Here is a 19,265-nt window from a genome sequence, read left to right as displayed (position 1 = left end):
TTGCACCTCACTCAAGTCAATAGATGGCCTTCCCATCGAAATTTTAAAATTTTAAATTGAAACCTAGCAATAAAATATAGCACAACGAATTAATAGATTATTCTAAGTTACCACTTATCAAAAAATTGTCATAGCATAACAAGTTTTTTCACAAAAAGTAATCATATGAAGCTGTGCAGTGTTCAAACGTGTTTCAAATCTGGCCCTAAATTCCACCCTAAATTCCACCGATTTCCAAATCCTGACAAATATTTTGAGAGGTTTAAAGAATGGGTAAAGAGAACAAGCAACAGAAATTTAGAAGCTTTAGATTCAGGCAAAGTGTACATGCAGCACACTGTTTGTTCACGACATTTTACTTTTTCCGAATTTGGAACAAACGGAAGGCTTTTAAATTCAGCAGTTCCCAGTCAATTAATTCCCTTTGGTCTCTTTTAGGTAATGTAAGTTAAAAACTACTCACAATCATTTTTTCTAGATGATTGTGTGTCAAAAATTCAAGAAACAAGTACTTTAGAAGTTACTGTAAACAATAACCCAACCACTGAACCAGGTGACAAAATCTGTAGTCGAAAAAGAAGCCTGCACGAGATCTTTTCGAACAACCACAATGCAAAAAGTATAAACGAAATCTGTCACCAGTTAGAAAACAAAATTCAAAGTATGTACAGAAATATAAGAAACTGGCACGTGCTAACAAAAGTCGAGCTTCTTTATACCGAAAACGTTTAAAACTTGCTCAGAGTTTTAATCTAAAGTTGGAAAGTAAAGTGTTGGGCAATGAGGCAGTCCACTTTTGCCTATCCCAATTACGAAAACGGAATATTAAACCAAAGGGACGGAGATACACGACTGACGAAAAGTTGTTGGCATTAGCGTTATATAAGCAATCAGGAAGAGCTTATTCAAAGTTAAGACAACTTTTTGCGCGTCCAAATCGACAAACACTTATGGCGATGTTAAATACAATTCCTATAAATCATGGTTTTAACTTACTTTAAAGTACTATTCGAAAATTTAAAAGATGCTACATTGAAATTGAACCAGCAAGATAAGATGTGCACACTAGTCTTTGATGAAATTTCTATCATGCCTCATTTGGATTATGACAAAAATACAGATCAAATTTTTGGTTTTCAAAATTCTAATGATAATAATATTTTGGAAATTACTGACCACGCTCTTGTTTTTTATCTTTGCGGATTGTTTAAGAAATGGAAACAACCAGTGTATTTTTGGTTTTCTTCTTCTGCCACAAAATCGGTTGTTATCGCTGAAACTTTAAAACTTTTGTTAACAAAAGTACAAAATTGTGGATTAAATGTTATGGCAATAATATGCGACCAGGGCCAAAACAATCAAGCGGCTATGAATCTTCTTTTAAAGGAATCGACAAAATTTTATATCGACAAAAAATTGAAAGTTAAAAGAAGGATAGTTGTACAAAATCAGGAAATTGTGCCACTCTATGATCCACCTCATTTGATCAAGGGAATCAGAAATAATTTAATAACAAAACATTTGGTATGAGACACAAACGGACACAAACTGCAAGCAGAATGGGAACACATAATGCAAGCATATATGAATGATCAGCCTTCTGGTGAACTTCGTGCGCTGCTAAAAATTACCCATTTTCATGTGATACCTAACAAAATTAGAAAAATGAAAGTTTCGTACGCTACTCAAGTTTTAAGTCACTCTATGAGCGCAACTCTTTCCCTCATGATAAAAAATAGTAAGTACCATTAGGGCCAGTGGCGTAACTATATAACATTGAGGCCCGTGGCAAATCCATCGGATGGGGCTCTTTCTCTATTGACTTTTAAGAAGTCCTCTTTGACCAGGGGCCCTTCCAGCTCTTGGCCCGTGGCATTTTGCCGTCTTGCCACCCTATTGTTACGCCACTGATTAGAGCAATCGTTCTTGATAAACAACAAATAATTTTACAGGTGAAAGTAATCTTCCTCAGTCTGCATTTGGAACAGCAAGAATAATAAAATTCTTCGACAAACTGTTTGACAGTGTTAATGGTAGTTCACTTCGAGGACATAACGGAAAACCTCTTTGCAATGGTGTTTCGAAAAATTCTGGCCATAATTTTTTTTGGAAAGACGCAATAGAAAATTTAAACAACATGTACTTCATTAATGCAAATGGTGCTAAGTCAATACCTCCAACGTTGAAAAACTAGGTGACGACTTTAGAAGGATTTTTGGGCTTGTATGAAATTTTAGTTGAAAGTGCAAGTTTTTCTTACCTAGGGCGTTTAATCAGGACGTTTTAGAAAATTATTTTGGAAGAGTTAGAAATTATCGTTCTCGCGCAATTAATCCAACTACTGTACAATTTAGAGATACGTTTAAATCCCTGTTAATAAGAGATTTTTTTGGTTTAAAATCGATAGGAACAAACTGCGAAGCTACCAATGTTCCAGTTTTGTTTAATATTCGAAGATTAATAAACAAAATAAATAATTTTTGCTACGACCGGACCGAAACTGATGTAGAAATTTTTAATATATGTAAATACATTTCAAAATTACCAAATTATGAATTAGAAAAAAATCTACACAGGAACATTATTGGTTATGTTTCTGGGTGGTTAGTCAAAAAAATTAAAAATATAATGAGCAATGAATGTAAATCAGCAATTATTAACACCGAAGGTGCTAATGGTCATGAACATAATTTAATTACCGAAAGAAAATACGATATTCTACAAAGAAAATTACAATATTGCAATTTAAATTTTATTCAAAATATTAACAGAATTTATAATATTTCCAAAATTGTATTAGGTAATTTAACTTCTCATACAAACATCAGATTCCAAATTTTAAAGATAATTCCTTATCATGTTAACTTTTCTTTTAAATGTTCTCATAAAGCAAAAATTAAAAACGAAATAATAACTAAAATTGTAAATTTAACAATATATGTTTATGTTAAGAGGGTAAATTTAATTTTAAGTGGAAAATACACTCGTTTAGTGCAACATAGCGATAAAATTTATGATAAGGCCATCAATATGTACAGAAAGAGATTAAAAAGGTATAAATAAAACTTACTTCGCATTTTTTAGTTTTTTTGGCATGAATAAATTTAAAAAAGTGTGAAAGCGACAAAACCTAAGGTCATAGAAGGCTTCAGTCATTTTGCACCTCACTCCACTCAATAGATGATGGAGTTAAACGGGATCGTAAAAATTACGAGAAGTTGGCGTTCTATAACCTTTATTTTTTCTATGGTGTATGCCAACTGGGTTTACAGTACACGTGTCGTTAAAGACCCGTTTTAAAATTCTTGTCATTTCCGATGTTGGCATTGCCATTTACAGGCAAATCAATACACGCAGAAACCATTAAAAATAGAATATTCCAAATTATTACAGCATGCGAAGAAATTGGTCTTAATATTAACGTTGTTGCTTCGGATATGAGTCCCCAAAATCAAAGCTGATGGAGATTAGTAAACATTAAAGGCTCCCGTCGTTCAAAAAATATTCATAAAACGGAGCATCCTTTTGAAGGTAAGATATTACATATTATGTCAGATCCCTGCCACGTATGTAATATAAAAAACCCCCTGACCGAAAAACATACGTTTTCTTTTGGAGAAAAAAACAGTAAAAAAATTTAAATTAACATCAGAGGAACAAAACAACTCTTGGAGTTTGAGAACAAACATGATTTAAAATTGACTCCTTATTTGAAGGAGAATGTTATTAATCCCTCACATTTTGAAAAAATGAACGTGAATTTGGCGTTTAAGCTATTTCACCCGGATGTTGCTGCTGGTATAAATTACCTAATAGAAAATGGCGTATTGACTCCCCAGTACTCAACAGCATCATGGTTTATTAAAACCACAGCAAAATGGTTTCATTTGATGTCTGGACGCAACTTTTCATTTGCGATTAGCCACCAACATCGCGAAATTTATGATGACACAATAAAGTTTTTAAAAGAATTCCAAGAAATAATATATGATTCATTTATTGACGGAAATTCTTTGTGGAAGGCTTATCAACGTGGAATTATTTTGGCAACAGAGACAGCTTTAGAAGTTCAGGAGTTATATTTAGAAAAATACAAGTTGAAATTCATAATGCATGGGCGCTTGACACAAGACGCATTAGAAAATTTGTTTTCCTCCGGCAGGACTCGAAATCCTGTTCCAAATTCTAAGGAGTTCAAAACTAACCTGCGACTAAAAACCCTTAGCCAATATTCCAAAAACTTAAAAAAGTCAAATTATTCAGAAGACGACGCAAAATATTTTTTCAAAATCAAATGATGAAAAAGATGAACCAAATAAGTTTAGGACTGATGCCGAAGTTGATAATGACAATAGTTTCAACTAAATAAGTGACGAAAGTTGGATGATCCTTGAATTTGGCAATGATATCATAAATAACGACGAATTAAATTCATTATATTATCTGACGGGACATGTATTATTTAAAATAAACAAAAGATACCAACACTGTACAGAATGTTTTAAAAAATTAATAGTGGATATGGAAGATATTAAGGAGGAGATATTTTGTAGCCTTTTGAAACTAAAATCTATTAAAAAAAAGCGCTAATATGTCCCAGTAAATATTTCGTCGTCTAAGCGGCAACTTCTGCAATCTCAATTTTTAAGAAAGTCAAGCGGTAGCGCAAACAATCTGATTTTTTGGCAGTGTAAATAATTTTGCTCAATGATTACTTGGTATCAAATCTTAGCTTAAGATTAAATCTATTCAAAAATATGAAAAATAATTTCCACCAGTAAGATTCCCGTGAAAAATTTATCTGAGAAAAAGTAGAAACAAAATATTTTCACAACTGAGATAGCGGATGTTGCCGCTTAGACGACGATTTTTTTATATTGTTACCCACATTGAAATTTTGTTTAGACATAATCAAGATTATCTTAAAAATAATGAAAAGCATTTAGTTATTGTAGAAGAACAAATTTTAATTTTAGGGTAAGATAAGGAAGAATATAAAAACGGTGGTAAAAAGAAAGTTGTCTGCATTTTTGTTGTAGATAAAATGGATATAAAAAAACTCAGAATAATATAGTCAAATGCAACAAATACGAAGTATGTATTAACAAATTAACCAAAAAAGCAATGGCAGCGTTTGGGCAATTTAATAGAGTGCAGTTCCGAAAAGGCTTAAGCCCTTGTTTACAAGATAGCTCTATTGATATTAAGAAAAAGATGTTTTCCAGATTTAGGAGTGATTGTATTCCATAAGATCATTTCTGTTGTGTTCACACTATTAGGTCCATTTATTTTTAACGATAAATTGGATTGTTGTGCAGAGGAGGATGAGGACATCAATTTAATTTTTCCTAACAAAAATTCAAAAGAGGAGTGTGTGGGTGTGTTGACTCATTATCTGGACTCGAGGTGAGAAAACATTTAAATGCATATCTATTTTTAGTATATTATCCACCAAGGTTGAGATGGCTTTAATTATTAGCCCGAGCTTCAAGTTATAAAATCGAAGTTTTATAATTATAAGACGCAAGGGTTATAATCGCCATTTCAATCAAGGTGGATATACTATTTTTTCACAAAAATCTTCAGAACTTTTTCAAGTTTGTTACAACTAATAATATTTTAATATTATTTAAGAAACACACCTTTTCACTAAGACTTGTATCTGGAGAAATGAGAAATTAAAAATTAATCGCTTAAAATATTTCTTTTGGTTTAATTGACGTTTCTCTAAAAAAATATTTAATGCGCATTAAAAATACTTATTACTGGTGCTACGATTCATCAAAATTTAAGGTAAGGAACATGTTATGTAGCTCTCCGAGAGTTGTGCTAATGACTAGATAATTTTTATTTCGCTGCCATAAAAACCAATTTCCATCTGCAAAAGTTTTTAATAATACAGGATGTGCCGGAACTCGCGCCCCAGAGAGCAAGGGAGGGTGCCGACAGCAATACAGATGGTAAATTTCAAAACAAAAGTTGACTAAGTTTAATAGTATTCGAGAACTGATAAAAAGTTAACAACCAATCCCGAAAGCTTATTCGAGAAGTGGAGTAAATGGCCATCATAGTTACCAATTTTCAAATTCTGTTCGGCTTCGGGATTGGCTATAGTTTTTTTGTCTTATCTCGGTTATTTTTTGGGTTAAAAAATATTGGTTTCAAAATTTTGGTTCAGAATTGTTGCCTCCATAAGCCCTTTTTCTATGGGGCGCGAGTTCTGGGACACCCTGCCCAAGTAACAAATTTTGTTTTATTCATGTGCTTAAGGTGTTTACAAAACAAATTATATAGCCAAAAGCCGTATAACTTTTTGTTATAAAAGTGTAGAGAGTGGTTACATGGCATTTATAGAACCAAAAAAGGCGCAGCTTATAAAATCTATTACAGTTATAAGAATTATCCTTGTAATCATTATAAGATTTTTAATAAACAATCATGTAAATGTTCTTTCAGCAGTATAATAAGTTTACTATAAAATATATTTATTAGAATCTACTAATAATATATAAAGCAACTATACAACACTTTTCTTATTATCATATTTGGTGAATGTATAAAATATTTTTAAACTCTTCACGTTATAACTGCTGTCGTGCTTTTTAAAAAACTGCTATTTTCAAGTGCTTTAACTGCTTTCTCAATACCATTAAACAAAGACAGATAACATTTCCATATTTTTTTCTTGAAGTTTATACAGGGTCCGGCAACACTTGTGTCCACCCCTAAAATCGTCTTTAATTTTAAAGATAAAATTTTGAAAATTTGCATACGCTTATAGTTGACAAAGCTCTAGAAGCTGACAGAAAAATTTGTTTTGATATCACGGTTTGTTTGACGTCGCGACGCCTAAAAAGTATAATTTTTAGCGATTTTTGAGTTTTTGCGGTAATATTAACGAATTCAATTTTTTTTCAACATAACTGTAATACAAATATTTGAGTTTTTATTTTAAATCTACTGCAAATGGTGTTTAAAATTTGCGAAAAAAACGCTGTTTTATCAAGTTAGTTTTCAACATTTTGACGGGGCAGTGACAAACTACGTTTACACCAAAATTTCACAAGTCACTTCATTCACTCATATGAAGGTGAATTTTGATTAACTCGGGCATGTTGCACTTTATGGACACCAGAAAGCGTTAATTAACATCGACAAAGCGACAGTTTCACCAAGTAAGACTTTTGTTACCATCTAAAACGAACCAAAGGATAGATGTCATTTGTGACACAAGATGTTGACAGACCGGTGTAAACGTAGTTCCCAATTTTGACGTAATGAAATTGGAAACTAACTTGATAAAACAGTATTTTTTCCTCACATTTTGAATACAATTCACATTAAATCTAAAATATCAACTGAGATATTTTTAACACATTTATATTGAAAAAAATTAAATTATAGGTTTATATCACAAAACCTCACAATTACCTAAAAATTAGATTTTTAAGGCGTCGCGACGCCAAAACGATGAGTGATAAAAAACAAATTTTTGCGTCAGCTTCTAGAGCTTTGTCAACTGTAAGCGTATGCAAATTTTCAAAATTTTCTCTTTAAAATTAAAGACGATTTTGGGGGTGGACACAAGTGTTGCCGGACCCTGTATATAAATATACTGTTGGAATCTTATAGTAGTTGTCTGTAACTTGAAATCAGTCATTACAAAAACAAAATGTCTTACACAAGAATCCAACTAAAGTGACATATAATCTGGTGAATAGGTAGTGATCAAATGACGATCGATTTAGATGCGGGAAAAAAAATACTGCTTATATGCACCCTATTTAACGGCAAAATTTTCACGCGCTTAATAAAAAATGCCAAATTGTTAATATTTTGAAAAATGCTGAAAATTATAATTTTTAAACACGTCTGATTTAGGGGTTTTAAGGACATTTTTTTTTATAAAACTAAAAAAAATATTTCATTACATAAAAAAATTTTTCGCTATATGGCACGAATAAGTAAAAAATATTTTTTTTATGTTCCTTCTGATTCAGTTACAGTAATGGCTTCCGTCAAGTTCTTCTTGCAAATATGGTCGTTCAGTAGCTTTATAATTTTTGTTATAACAATAATTAGTACACTTTAATATGCTTCACAATGAAATTGATTTATACCATTTTTATAAATTCTGTATAAGATTGTAATACAGCAACTCTTTTTTATAAGATATATTTAGCAGCATGTTTAAAGCGTTTTTTTTATAAACATGTTATAAACAAGTAAAAAAATGTGTTTTTAACCAACTATTACAAAACATTTTCATACTTATACTTTAATTGCTTTATTCAGAAATTATTGACAGCATTTTATTATTATTATTGTCATTTTGTAAAGCAGATAGTTGTATGAGTTAAATTTCTGCTTCTTCAAATTTGCTTCTTTGCTTTGTGCTTTAGTATAAAATTGAAATCTCTCGGGCAGTTGTTGGCGATGGCACGTGGCTTTTCCTGGTCAAATAAGCGCGGCGCAGCATGTCGTTATTTTAAAATTGTAACCTCAAAACAGAAGACTGATGTTCAATTTGTTCTGATCTTTTGTGATACTTTACCTATATAAATGGTGAATATTTATAAGTATTCAGCAGATTGCAGTTTATGTGAATCATTAGAATATTTCATGGCTATGTTTAAAAATTTTTAGAAAACAAAATGTTCAAAATCGTTGAAACCGTTGAACGGGGAAATAAACTAAAATTGAGTGTGGTGCCACATCTTTGGAAGCAATCTGGTTTGCTATATTGGCCTCACAAAAACGTTGATAAATTAATCAATCTCGCTACCTCTAAACCTGCAGATGGCTGGTTTCAGATGCCCTGCAAAATAAAACGAAACTATTTGCCTTCTTATGAGGAAGCAGATAATGAACTAGAAATAATGTTGCAACGCGGTGACACTGAAATGGAAGAAGAAGAAATAACAGAAAAAAGGAAGAAAAAAATTCGAAGGGCTGCTAATAAAGATGCTCGTGACATTTTCAATTTTAACGAATTAGCACAGAAGTCTCTAGAGGTCAATGATGCTGGCGTAGTAGTGAGTATCTAATAGTTATATTTTATAGAAAGATTTTCAAAATATTTCAATTTTTAGACAACCTGCCAACCTAATGTGAGTGCCTCAACTAGTTTCATAAATAATGAAACTTCAACTAATCAAGTGAATGAACCACCTAATTTATTTATTTCTGGATTTAACTCAGACGTTATTACACTTCCTTTTGAGGATAACACCATAAAGTTAGATGAAATCTTATGTAATCAAGCCACAATTATGAAACATTTAGCAAAAATAGAAACTTCTATTGATTCTTTGGCAAAAGATATTCGAAATAGTAAACAAAAAGTAACGACGCCAGAAGATTCAATACCATTTAAAGCGCCTATTGATAACTTAGCTGATTTAGAGAATTTGGAGGCGTCTTTAAAAGCCAATGAAACCACTATTGATGAATTTGCTCAGAAAATGAAATTTATTTGTGGAGAAAATGGCAAAGCCAATGGGGTTACTAGTGCATACAAACTAATTGACACATTTTTCACAAGGAGATTTATCACCTTATGTTCATGGGCGGGAGGGTCTAAAACAAACGTGGACAAAATTGCATTTAAAACATTTAAAAATGTCATTTTATTGTTTTTTAAGATTATTAAAATTGCCGACATACATTTTACACTTGATGATTGAGAAATTTTTTTTAAAAACATAATTCGTAATTCTACAAAGAGGAATGAAAGTAAATTGCAACGTACTTCCAGCAAAAAAAAATCTGCCAAATAAGTTAGATTATAAAATCAAAGGCAAACTCACAGCAAGCCAGGAAGCTGACCCAGAAGAGAGAGATTTCATGGTTGAAGATACTGAAGCCGATTCAGAATAAAATACATAACGATTTGTGGGTTTAATTTTTATATTTATTTATATTTTTATATTTGTTTAAAATAAGTATTTGTGTTTGCATTTATGAATTAAAGTTATCTATGTATGTTTCAGAATAAAAAGTTTTAAATTTAAATGTTTTATTTGTCCTACAAGTCATCCAATTTTGTTTTATTAATAACTATATTGAAAGGTGAAAATAAAGGATATGGTACATACATATACAAATATAAATGTATTTAGATAAACAAGCTATTTCACAATAAGAGGTAAAACGATTATAACAAATATTTATCGAATGGAAAACAAAACTAGTAAATTGTAAAGTTCACAATGAAGAAAGTAAAACGTAAAGGATGCTATCGTATTTTGATTTAAAATTTTAATTAGGCAAAGTATGCAAAAGTGGAATAAATGTAAACTCATTTTTATACTTTACTACCACTAGTTTCAACCGAAATGGCTTTAGAGATATATTCGTCGCAGTTCGATTTATAAATGTATAAATATTTTGGCATTATTGGATATTCAAAAACATTGTGTACGTTTTTAATATAGTTGCCAATAATGTATGTAGAAAAACCTTTTTCATTTATTGCATAATGCATTTTAACAATTTCGTTATTTTTAGTCGAAAACCAACAATTGGGTTCTTCACAAGTGAGACTAAATTTATTGAAAGCTATTTTCAAAAAATGACCAGATGAATTGATTTTCGATAAAGTGGGGAAAAAATTCTGAGTAGACATTTTTGTGTAAGTATTAAACTGATTTTCAAACACCATTTTTTCTGATATTCTCTTTGCTACTTGCGAAAGTGAATTTTTTCCTGTTCTTAACAGATTTTTTATTTCAAATAATTTATTTTCAAATGGATAAGCATTAAATGAGGAGAGAATTCCAAACCTTTTCACTTCATCGACTAAATGGGATAAATTATGAACGTTACTACTCATATAATCTTCTCCATAGAAGTCTCTGTAATGTTCTACATACGCATTTAACAAATTTTGAGCCAAATCAAGAAACCGGTGATGCATATTGGAAGAGCATATGGTTGTGGCACAAAAAAATAGGAGAAAATGTTGATACACATCCGAGAGAAGTACATCTTTTAAAATAATTAAACTTAAATAATGAAGAAATGTTCTATACTCTGTTCCCTTCCAAAAAGCAAGAACATCTAGTCCTCGAATTGCCCTATGTATCTCACAAGGCATTCGGCAAATTAACAGAAAATTTGAAACTAATGTAATATCCCTTCCAGACCATTTTACCGGAGAATTTCCAAACTTTCCATGAACCCAACCTGTGAGACATTTCTTCATAATGCCAAGATCGATTAAATGCAGTGAGTCACCTACTGGAAAGTCTTCAATCATATCGATGGGAAGTTGAAGTAAAGGGGAATCGCATTTATGATGTGAACCGTAATTTTTGGCTCTAAATATAACATCATTTCGTTTAGAAACGTCTGTTCTTGCAAAATAAACTGTATGTGATATATGAGAATATTCTCCCACTGTCGTGCATTTCAGGCAACCGTGTTTCCCATTGAAATTAGATACACCTGTCAAATCAATAAAATGCAAAATTATAGAATAATCGATCTATGAAAAATACAATATAATCACCTTTAATAAAGGTCCTTGCCGGTGAGTCGCAGATGAAGCTCCTTTTTACGTTTATCTTTTTGAAAGTGTTACCGCACTTAATAATTAATCCTTCTTCTATTAGTGTTTTAATTTCGTTAACGATAGGCTGTAAAAATTCTTCAACACTAGGTGGTTTTCCATGCCCACAATAAATGCCAAAAACAAAAGGTTTAATCTCTGGTAATTTATAAAAATTACACAATATAGGCCAAAATTCTGCTTTTGAACTTTTAGCTATAGGTAAACCGTCCATGTTTACGTTCAAAAAAATTACATCACTAGAAAAATGTACATGCTCTAAAGCTTTCTTAAAACAGGCTTGAATCTCATTGTTATGCCAATATTGACCATTACCCATCTTTATCAAAAATATAGCTTGGCTAGTTTTAAGTAATGTTCTAGGATCTTCAGGAAAAATATTTGGTAGTCTCCTATTCCAAATTCTTAAAAGTTGTTTCAGTGCAGAGTGTCGAATATTGAAAGATAGACTCCATTCTATGATTTTGCGTCTAACTTCTTCATTTTTTTCGATATCATATCGTATTTCTTCAATGTCATTAAAATCAGGTTCACTTTCAATTAGCCAATTCACACGGACCTCATTTTCGGATAAATCATTATTCAAATAGGTCTGTTCAGTTGTAAATAAGTTATGTTCCTCAACATGGGATTCAACAACATTTTCTGAAATCGAAGCACTGGCAGAGGTACTGGGCAAAATAACATTTGGTTCACTATTAACATCGATTGCTTTAGATGAACTTTCTTGTAACCTCTTTGCAGATGAGTTAGACGAATAAAGTTTACTTTCGGTAATCATTTGGTTAAACGAGATGTTCACTTTTTTGCGGAATGCACCACTACGTTTCACTTTGTTCCACATGAAATTTTGCATACTTGAATATATCCAGAGATATTTATGAATACTTCAATGAACATAAACTTACAACATAGTTTGTGTGTCAATTATTAAAAATGGCGATGCAATAAACTGCAGAAAATATCTACAAAAAAAACGTTTTATTGTAGTTGTCTAGTTCAATAACATGACTTTTATATAACAACTTTATAGAAAATGTTTTGGAGATATTAATTATAAACTGTATTTATAAGAAACGTTTTAAGAACACGATTTATAGTGCACTTTTATTATAATTTCTTATAACTGTTTTTATAACAATTTATAAAATTTTAAAAAAATTGCACTGAAAAAAAGTTGTAAGAATGTTAATAAAGAATATTTATAAAAAAATACGAGTTATTTCATTACGAAAACTTTAATAAAGACCTTATAAACTAATTTGGTCTTTTAACTGAACAAAATTGTTACTTGGGTGTATATTAGAATTAAGAAGCCCTAAAGAACTGAGACCCTTAGCAAAAATTTTGCATGACGTATGTTTACAAATCGATCATGCATTACAAAAATTTAATCATAGGGGACTAAACGTTCCTTGTTTGATGGCTTAGGCTCGACAATACGCTTCATCACCGGAAATCTAGATCAGAATGATATGAAAGAAATTAACGCAAACTTAGACAATCTTTTCCAAAACCAAGCAAAAATTGTTAAACAAATTGACAAATACACATCATTTGCAAATCACATTACAGAAAGATACGCTAAAGATATCTCTACTATTCAACAATGTTATATTCTCAATGTTTCACTTCATTCTATAGAACAAGTTAATAATAAATTAGAATATCAGATACAAGTACAATACAACATTCAATTAGCCAAGAAGCTACTATTTGCCATACAAAATGTTCAAAGAACTATCACATTTGCCCTTATTGGAACACCAAATTTAGAAATAATTTTTTCCGATAAATTGTTTCAAATAATACACCACTTAAAATTAATTTATAAAACTGACGAGTTAATTGAATTGGACTCAACACATCTATTCAAAATGGTTGAATTTTCAAAATACCAAATTTTATCAGTTAACAAAATTATAACATGTGTATTGTACATCCCAATCCTAAATCCAAATCTTTTCAGTTACCAAAGAATTTATCCCATACCCAATAGCCATCACAAAATCCTTTTACCGCCTCGAAAATACCGTCTATTTGGTGAAAAAGGAGAACTTTGGATCAACGAACAATGTACAAAAATAGAAGAGATAATCATCTGCATAAATCCTCCAGAAACCAACAAATGTTCCATCAACGGCGATATTTCAAATTGCACTTTCGCCCTTGCCACGAACGACTACAGAATCATCAAACAACTTGACAACAACAAGATTCTGGTATCTACAAAGAAACCCCTAAAAGTTTTAGAAGTATGCAAAAACAAGATAAATCAAGAAAACATCATCGAAAACGCTCTACTATTCTCTGAAAACGACCGTTGCAAAATCACCATAGATCATCTCACCTTCTCCAATACGTACAGTAGTTACAACTATGAAACACCAGAGATTCCAAATAACAACCTTCAAGAAACGAAACAAATTCATCTTGAACAAAAGCATCTAGAAGACTTTACAAAACTAAAAGAAGAGGCAACAAACTTAAATTCGCCTATAGAACTTCACCCTATGGTACACCTACTACACCTGTCAACAACTGCAATTCTCCTAACAGTCTTGATCATCTTGGCGATAGTAAGCTACGTTTTCCGACAACGCATTTTACTGATCCTGAGAACTCTCTTCAAGACAACGGAAGAACAAGAAACAGACATCATCCAGTTGCAAGATTGTCCAAGAATTACGAAACGTGAGGACGCTCTGAACTAAGGGGGGAGGAATTATATCCGGATGTAGCTTCCAGGGTGGTCGACCCACACCACGATAACTCCTCTTATCAATAGATTATTCACTATTATTCATTCAATTAGAACAAACCTCCCATTTAATGTAAAAGGCCCAATTGTAATAATTTTTCTTACAATAACCACCATTATAAATTTGTCTATAAAAATGTAACGCCCAATGTAATTAAACTCAGTTCTTATTAGATTTAGCTCTAGAGAGCTCACGCTGTAATTTTTTAAATAAAGTTATTTTTTTATAAAGTTTCTCGTGTCGTGAAACATAATTATATATATACAGATTAGTAAAGATGCAAAGGAAAAAGTTGATGAAAGGAAGCGAGAGATCCAAAATCGTTTTATAATGAAATGGGTCTGTTGGTGGATATTCCAGTTGCTGGACCAGGGACTACCAATACCGGAAATACGGCTCGTCGATTTTTTGCAGAACCTGCAAAATCTGCAGAAATAACTGGTAATATTCAGACTTAACATGTGATTAAGATGAAGGATTAAATTTAAACATTACTTACAGGATAGGACGAAGATCTCGTGAGAAGATTTGCCACTATAGTTCGAGTACTAAATAGTGGTCGAATAATTAATGTTGAGAAATTTGATGTATATTGTTTAGAGACGGCTCAAAAGTTTCTTGATATGAATGGTATGACATGCCGCCATCCGTGCACAAAAATTTTAATACATGGTGCAGCCATAATCAAACCGGCAATTTTACCAGAACTGTCCCAGAACTCACGCAAGACCCGTTAACCACAGATTCTGTATAGTTGAGTATAAGAATTTGCAAAAAAAAATTTTTTTAAGTCATTAGATTTTAAATTAGAGCAATTTAAAGTTGGCCAATCACAAACTTTCAACTAATTGTACCTGCACTACACTTTACTTGTTGCTTAGCAATATCAAAACTGCCGGAAGAATACATAGAAGGAATATTAATTATCACTGGTATCAGCATGATGGAGCACCTATCCATTCTGTTCTTAATGTTAGAAAATTTTTAAATGAGCAACATCCAAATCGGTGGGTAGGGCGCGGAGGTCCAATATCTTGGCCCGCCAGATCCCCAGACCTCACACCTTTAGATTTTTTTTTGTGGGTTCACGTTAAAAACTGTGTTTACCGTGTGCCAGTAAAAATGTTGATATTTTGCGACACAGGAGTCAACAGGCGATGGCTGAAGTAACACAACAAATGTTGGCAAATGCCAGGAACAATTTATTAGGAAGACAAGGCTTTGTATTGAAGTTGGTGGTGGTCACTTCGAACACTTCATTTAGTTAGTTTAGTTAATTTAATTTAATTTCGATTCCTTTCTTTTGGTTTAGTTAAGTTTAGTTGCTCTTAGGTGAAATGTCATTGTGACAGAACACACCAAAGTTGATCAAACAATTTATGGATATTTTTTTTCAACAATTCGCATAAATGTTTCTAAGGAAACGCACTAATTTTTTGAAAATACCTTTCGAGAAAGAGATTTGATTGGTTGAAGTAAAACCGTTTTTATTTGAATACTAAACATTATTTTACACTTTTTCTTGTGCAGTTCGTTTCAAATTTAACATTTGCATCCGCTGTTAACGGGTCCTGCGCGAGTTCTGGGACACCCTGTATATATAAATATCTTTATATTGTTTTTAAAGAATGTTTTGGTCACAAATAAAAAAATATTTAAAAATTGCGTTTATCTTAACATATTAATTGGCAATTTTCTATATTTTTGTTCTAATCCTGAAAAAAAATTTTTTTTACATAATAAAATAAAGCAGCTTAAATTATATAAATCCTGAAAATTTCAACTAAATATGTCAAGCCGTTTAGGCGCTATGATTTTCGTTCAATCAGAAGCATGCAAGTTGCCCACTGTGCGCAGGTCGTCCGAGAAAATCATTTCTGGAAGCGAGCGATAGAACAAAAAAACGAAGGAATAACATCATGATAAAACAATCAAGTCCAGAGGAACTTATATTTGCAACACAAATGAGTTTACGCGGAAAAGGTAAAAGAGATGCTGCATCAATTGTCAAGCAGATAAATGCATCTCCCAGAAGAACTACAAAAACTTTTAAAACGGAAGAACTGGTTAAAATGACTAGCGAAGAAGTTCTGGCTTTATATAAGGGTTCGGGAACCACGAATGATGGCAACACAGCTCGTAGATTTTATGCCAAACGATCTTTAGTGGCCAATTTTACGGGCATTGATGAAGGAGTGATCATAAGATTTAGCGTAATTTCACGAACATTTTCAAGTGGCTGCAAAATTAATGTAGCTGCTTTTGACAAGTATGCTATCAATACAGCCAAGTGGTACTACATGCCAGCCAGTGTTCACAAATTACTAATTCATGGAGCCCAAATTGTAGACTCTGCTCTTTTGCCAATTGATTAGCTTAGTGAAGAAGCACAGGAAGCACGCAGCAAAAATTGCAGGAGATTTAGGGAACATCACACACAAAATTTTTTTAGAATCAGCACCAATGAGGATCTCTTACATATGCTTTTGGTCACTTCAGATCCCCTAATTTCGGCAAAAAGACAATCTCCAGAGAAAAAAAGCGTAATATTACCGCAAGAGGTTCTAAATTTATTGGTAATTTCACCTATTCCTAAATCAGGTCTTATGAGCTTGGAAGAGGAAACATCAGAGGATGATGACCTCAGTTACTCGTCAAGCGATTAAAAATTGTTAAGTAAATTTCTACAAGGTGTTTATAAATGTTTCTTCCATCAAGAGAGGCTATGAAATGTCAAAGAAATTTGCCGCTCAATATAGATGTGTATTTAGATTTTTCAACTGACATTTTGTAGCAACTTCTTATTCAGAACCGTGCAAACACAAAAGCAAACGGCAGCTTTTCGCCGGAGAGCATTCAGGTCGAAGTAAGGACTCTTATAAATTTCCAAAACAGGCCGATAAAAGATAATGGGCGCCACTGCGGTTTAACACTATCAGCAACCCCCGCAGAAGGTCACTGAAATAAGACTGAATAAAATGAAAATTACTAATACAAAAATTGTCTATTAATGAACTCTACATAGTTAGTTAAATTCTGACTATTACAAAGTTAAATGTGTTGTGAAATTGCAAAGTCAGGACATCTGTGAAGCAGGTCCTGATCGAACAATTTATCTAATAACTAAAGATTCAGATCTGTTTCTTTTACAAAATGAAAATAAAAAGAAAAAACACAAACGACACGAGCTTAACGCTACGGCATGTGTCGCTCACTCACATGTCGGTAAGGGCATTGAAACTGCCTACCAACTCGCCCTTCTAAGTCGATAGGAAATACAAGTACAGGCAATTAAATCTCAAGAGGCGTCGGTGCAACTTAACTCGACTTGAGGTTCTTGAACGCGAAACTAAGGGGTACCACTTATCTTTGGTGTTGTCTGGATCGCTGGCAATGAGCCGAGGACGACGGCATCCGCAAAAAGGGATCGGGACGCCCGAAAAGTTGGACGATAATCCTATGTCCTCATGGCGCTCAATGAAATTTCAAGCGGTATAGTGGGACTCTCCCAAAGAAGTTTCTAACGGGAATTTAAAATTAACACGGGTATTGCGGAAAATTCAATAATTACCTCTAATCTAGAGAAACTTCTATTCGATACGCTACGATTATAACGACATCCACTGGCGGATCGACGATAGAAATGAGGATCACTCTCCGCACCTCGTGGAACGATATCGAAAGTCACCATGATGTCTTCCTCATCACGGAAGTCTCTCGCGGTACTCGATATTATAAGGCGGTAAAGTAAATCGCTTAAACCCGTAGTGAAAAAGTGTCATATTTTGAATTCACCGGAAGTCACAATCGGTTATGCGCACTCACGACGCTTGTCGCCAACACTCATCGAAGAAATTACCAAGATACGCTAACCTATGACCTGACAGGTGACAGGCCGGTACCTTGTTTAGATTTGAGGTTAGATCTTGTAAAGTGCGACTGGACCGATATTGAGAGATGGTAAATAAATGCGCTAACGGGAGATAATTAAATTATGAAGTTTTAGATGGAGATAGAAAAGGAAAAGAAGAAGAAGAAGTTCGGACCATTGTACTCGAATGGGACCGAAACATAAACGTTGTGAAGAGATAAGAGAAGATAGGAAAGTTGAAACGGGATTACCGAACCCAACGTGAAGTTCGGGTGGAAAGTTGTAGCACTTCCACTAGCTGAAACTCTGAGGCGGTAACACGTGGTTGATCCGCTGCCTCAAGGCGGCCACAATAGAAAAATAGTTCCTAACACGGATACAAGGTTAGATAAACGGAATGACGGTAATTAAACAAAAATTCATCTCATACTGACAAAACTAACGTTTCAGTTTTTTGAGATGATAGCTCTACTCTGGCTTCGATGTTAACGCCGTGATGTTATGAACCCAAGCATCTGAAGAAGTCCCTAAAGTATTTCATTATTAATTATGCCCTTCTTCACCGGCAAATTTTGAAACGCTACAATATTACCCACTGGTCATTACATTGCAGTGTGTGTAACCATGGATTTACTTAGAAGGACAATCGTTTGTAATTTATAGATTACTACAAGGTGTTTATAAATGTTTCTAGCATCAAGGGCGGCTATGAAATGTCAAATAAATTTGCCGCTGATTACAAATGTGGGTTTACATTTTTCAACTGACATTTTTAGTTAACCTCAATCATGAAGCAAAGTAAGTTTAAAAAAAAAACAGTTTTAGTTGTGGTTTGAAATCTGAAATTCATAAACTTGGACACAAAACGGACACTGAAACGTCGTTGATGTAAGTGACATAATATATAATTTTCGAAATAGTAAAATTCACTATAAAAACAAAGCGGCAAAATAGTGCATGACAGAAATTCCAGAGCCACCCTTGATGCTAGAAACATTTATAAACACCTTGTATAACAGGAGTAGAAAAATATCTTGAATAGTAAAATGAATAATATATT

At 32.7% G+C, this 19,265-nt stretch overlaps 1 long non-coding RNA gene and 1 pseudogene across 1 annotated transcript; one reads left to right on the top strand and one right to left on the bottom strand.

Annotated features, from left to right (window-relative positions):
* Positions 1–10,260: 10,260 nt before the first annotated feature.
* LOC148176358 (uncharacterized) lies at positions 10,261–12,353 on the bottom strand (annotated as a pseudogene).
* Positions 12,354–18,237: 5,884 nt separating this feature from the next.
* On the top strand, positions 18,238–18,818 carry LOC148176357 (uncharacterized). Its single transcript, XR_015770048.1, has 3 exons — positions 18,238–18,294; positions 18,341–18,588; positions 18,656–18,818. It is a non-coding gene; the product is annotated as an uncharacterized LOC148176357 (long non-coding RNA).
* The last annotated feature ends 447 nt before the right edge of the window (positions 18,819–19,265 follow it).

Source organism: Gnatocerus cornutus, chromosome 4 (assembly GCF_029298725.1).
Source record: "Gnatocerus cornutus isolate USDA-ARS CGAHR chromosome 4, icGnaCorn1.1, whole genome shotgun sequence".
NCBI lineage: Eukaryota > Metazoa > Arthropoda > Insecta > Coleoptera > Tenebrionidae > Gnatocerus > Gnatocerus cornutus.
This window is presented reverse-complemented; position numbering and strand designations above follow the sequence as displayed.